The following is a 5,000-nucleotide window of genomic DNA, read 5'->3' on the forward strand; positions in this document are numbered from 1 at the left end:
CCTCATCCGATCTCTTAAGCTAATTCCCAGCATCAACCTCTAAATCTCTCTCTAGGCACTTATTTGTTTCCCCGTCCGTAATTTGATTTTAGTTTCTGATCCATAGGTCATAAATGGGAGGACGCGTTGGTTAAAGACTTTTCTCTTTAAAACATATGGCAAGGGGCCTCTTAGTCTGCCGAGGTTGCCGTAGGTATTATCCACTACCTCAGCCCTTCACCTTCTACATGTATCTAATATAATTAAACTCCGACTTTCAGTCTTTCTCTATTCAGATCGTTTATTAGTCGCTGCATTTTATTTGCAGATTCATTGAAGAGAACAATATCATCTGCAAAACTTAGATTGTTTATGTATTTGTCTCCTATTTTGATACTCCATTCTAGCTTCTTGAATGTTTCCTGAAGGAAACTATAAACAGTTTTTTGGGGAGATGGGATCACCCAGTCTAACACCTTTTAATTGGGATTTTTCTCGGTTTCAGTTTGATGGTTGCGTCTCATCTTCGTATATATATCTTCACATATTTACAATATGCCTCCTCTACTCCCTGTCTTCGAATAGCTTCTAGTACTGCTGGTATTTGTTAAATGCCCTTTCGAAATCGATGAATGCCATACATAGGTGTTTTCTATATTCGTTTATTTTTTCTCTTATTTGGGTGAGCGTGTGGATGTAGTCTGTTGCTGAGAATCCACTGCGGAAGCGTGCCTGTTTTCTAGGCTTTGGGTAGAATCCAATTGTCCCGAGATGCGAGTTTTGATGACTGTTGTGACAGATGTAAGTAAATGAAAGGCTTATGGTCGGAAGTTTTTTAGAGCCCTTTTTATCCCCTTTTATATATATTCAAAAAAGCTGCTGCTTTTTTTTCCCAGTTTTTTGGAGGGTTTTTTTGTTGAGAAGGCATTTGTTAAAAGATTGGCTAGTTTCCACTGTTGCAATTTCTCCTGCATCTATTATAAGGTCTATACTAATTCCGTCTTCCCCGGTGTTTACCCTTCTGCCTTTAAGCACTCTTATATTTCTTTTGTTGTGATGTTAGGTACGTCTCTAGTTTTCCATGTTTGCTTCTATCTGTACTGTTCTTTTCGTATAGACCCTTGCTAAAGTCTTCCACTACTCTTATGATTTAATTCTTATTATGTGTCACTTCTCAGTCTGGTTTCTTCATTGCATACATTTGATTTCTCCTTGTTCCGAGTCTTCTTTTAGCTATTTTTATGCTGGTACCTGAGATAACTGTTTCATTTATTATTTGAGTAGTTTTCCATGCATCTTCTCTCTACTTTTTATTTATAGTCTTTGTTAATTCAGCTAATTCTACCTTGACCCTGTTTGACGATACTAAATTTTACCGAAAGCTTGCTGGAGCTTTGCTTGATTTTCTTACCGCCTACTTCAAGTGCAGTTTCCTTTATTATGTAATTGAACTTTTTGAATTTGGGCAATGTTTAGATTTTCGTCGCTGAAAAATGAAAGTCTGTTTTGGTTGTTAAGGTTAAATTCTGGGCGAATTTAACCTTAACAACCAAACAGACATTCACTTTTTAGCGACGAAAATCTCAAAATTGACCAATTCAACAACAGTTTTAATTACTATAAGGAAACTGCACTTGAAGTAGGCGGTAAAAGCATCAAACAAAGCTCCAGCAAGCTTTCGGGAAATTTAGTATCGTCAAAAAGGGGCAAGGTAAATTGCTGAATAACCAAGACTATAAAAAAAAAGTAAGAGAAGATGCATGAAAACTACTCAAATAATAAATGAAACAGTTATCTCAGGTACCAGCATAAAATGCTAAAGAAGACTCGGAACAAGGAGAAATCAAATGTATGCAATGAGAAACCAGACTGAGAAGTGACATAATAAGAATTAAATCATAAGAGTAGTGGAAGACTTTAGCAAGGTCTATACGAAAAGAACAGCTACAGATAGAAGCAAAAATGGTAACTAGAGACGTACCTAACATCACAACAAAAGAAATAAAAAAAAGTGCTTAAAGGGATGAAGGGTAAACACCGGGGAAGACGGAATTAGTATAGACCTTATAATAGATGCAGAGAAATTGCAAAAGTGAAACTAGCCAAACTTTTAACAATGCCTTCTCAACAGAAAACTCCGAAACCTGGAAAAAGCAGCAGCTATTTGGGTATATATATAAAAGGGATATAAGGCTCTAGAAACTTCCGACCCATAAGCCTTTCAGTTACTTACATCTGTTCACAACAGTCCCTCACAACTCGCATCTCTGACAATCTTGGATTCTAGCCAGCCTAGAGAACAGGCCGCTTCCGCAGTGGATTCTCAGCAACAACTACATCCCCACGCTCACCCAATAAGGAAAAAATAAACGAATATAGAAAACACCTATGTATGGCATTCATCGATTTCGAAGGGCATTTAACAAATACCCGCAGTACTAGAAGCTATTCGAAACAGGAGTAGAGGAGGCCATATTGTAAAAATGTTAAGATATATATACAAGATGAACGCAAACCCTCAAACGGAAACCGAGAAAATACCAATTAAAAGGTGTTAGACTGGGTGATACCATCTCACCAAAAATGATTATAGCTTGCCTTCAGGAACATTCAAGAAACTAGAAAGGAGTATCAAATAGGGGACAAAAACATAAAAAATCTAAATTTTTGCAGATGATATTGTTCTCTTCAATGAATCTGCAATAAAATGCGCGACTAATAAACGATCTGAATAGAGAAAGACGAAAATCGGAGTTAATTATATTAGATACTGTAGAAGGTTTAAGGGCTAGAGGTAGTGATATATACCTACGGGAACCTTCGGCAGACTAAGAGGCCCCTTGCCATTATTTTAAGAGAAAAGTCTTTAACCAACGCGTCCTCCCACTTATGACCTATGGGTCAGAAACTACAATCAATTACTGGACAGGAAACTAAAAAGTGCCTAGAGAGAGATTTAGAGGTTGATGCTGGAAATTTGCTTAAGATCGGGTGGGGCGACGTGGCTCAAAAACAGACAAAACTGGAGGATATACTTGGGAGCATCAAAAAGAAAAACTGTCAACGAGCATGTCATATATGTCGGAGACAGGACGACAGATGGATAAAAAAAGTAACAAACTGGGTTATAGATGGCGTGACGAAATAACGAAATTTGGGAGCCAAGACTGGAAAAAAAAACGCAAGACAGCAAAGTTGGAAAAGAAATTTGGAGAGGCCTCGTCCTGTAGTGGATTGATTTTAGGCTGATGATGATGAAGATATATACGAGTGTGTGTGTGTGTGTGTGTGTGTGTGTGTGTGTGTGTGTGTGTTTTTTGTATGTGTATGTGTATGTGTATGTGTATGTGTATGTGTATGTGTAGGTGTATGTGTATGTGTGTGTGTGGGGTGTGTGTGTGTGTGTGTGTATGTGTGTGTGTTTTATGTGTTTGCATATATATGTAATGCATGTGTTTCCATATATGTATAACCCCACACACAAACACAAAATATATTATATATATATATATATATTATATATATATATTTTATATATATATTATATATATAATATATGTGGGTGTGTGTATATATTATATATATATAAAATATAATATATATATATATATATAGACTGATAGATAGACCCAAAAAGATAGATGAATATAAGAGATAGATATGTAGATAGATAGATAGATAAAAAAAGATATATTAATACAATATATATATACATATATAGATATAAATTTATAGATAAACAAAATGAATGTATTTATGTGTGTAATTTATATAAACTATATAAACCCATATACATCGCAGTAAATAAGATAAGAAGTCAGCGCCTACACTGTGTGAGTGATCCCTGTTCCTCGCTTCTCACTTTTTATCATTTATCAACAAATTTATCGCTTCTTTTTGCTTTTCTTTTTATCATTGATCATTTTTTTCCCCTTTGTCTGTGTGTTTCAAAATTTGTGCACTAACTTATTATCAACTAGGTTTTTTTCCTATGTGTTTTTTGTTGACGTTTGATGAGGAGTTCCTTATTTATGAATTAAACAGGAGGGTTATATCCACAGTTTGTTGATGAATCCTGTTTTTTTTTATAATGCAAGCTATGATTATTGACGAAGGTTATGTGTCATTCCTTGTAGAACAATGATATAGGGTAAAACAAGAAATTATGTATACACCACACGAACATATGGGTTTCATACATACATAAATTATACATATAAATCTGTATATATGTAAACAAACACCACACCACTGTATTACTGGAAAAGCCTAAAATTTAAATACGATAAATGAAATTTTCTTCTACGTTTATTTTCTTCGCAAACTGATAACACGGTAATTAAGAAGACGCAAATTTTAGGAAACGCAGCAACCTACGCCCCAGCACCGCGAAAAAATGACAGAATCGTGGAAAGCCGTAAGTGAGGAATTCAAATAAGCCAAATTTGATTTGCAATGGAACGTGACGTGACCATAGGCAGTGACGTCCAACACAATAGAACCCAAATTTAATATGAAAAAGATTATCACGTGACAATAAAGCTGGCCTGAAGAATTCTGGGTGTTGAAATTCAAATCATTCCATCATGGGTAGGCAGTGTGTCGGGTGTGAGAATAACTATTTCGATTTCACTGCAAAATATCATCGAAATAACGACGTGAGTTTATTACACCTACAAATCACTGCCTGTGGATGTACTGTGCCTGAACTGTAAGACACCGTGTCATTACAGAAAAAACAGACACCGGTCCATCATCAGTTCTTTGTCGAGGCCGCGAAAACCCAACCCTCCCCTGCCCGATAAGGAACTTCGGGAGCGATCACGGTCCCCGCCACATCGGCCTGGAAAGCCTCGCGAATGCTTGAGGTAAGGTGTGGTTAAAACTGTTACTGGGCTGAGCTCTCCCCTGCCGGAACGTGAGGTGAAATTTTTGAGACCAAGCGGGGGGAGGGTACCCCTCCCAGGGGGTTTAGGAACGAAGCCCCTATTCACCCGAAAAAACGTCAATATTGTTACTTG

The sequence above is a fragment of the Penaeus monodon genome, chromosome 40 (assembly GCF_015228065.2).
Source record: "Penaeus monodon isolate SGIC_2016 chromosome 40, NSTDA_Pmon_1, whole genome shotgun sequence".
NCBI classification, from domain to species: Eukaryota; Metazoa; Arthropoda; class Malacostraca; order Decapoda; family Penaeidae; genus Penaeus; species Penaeus monodon.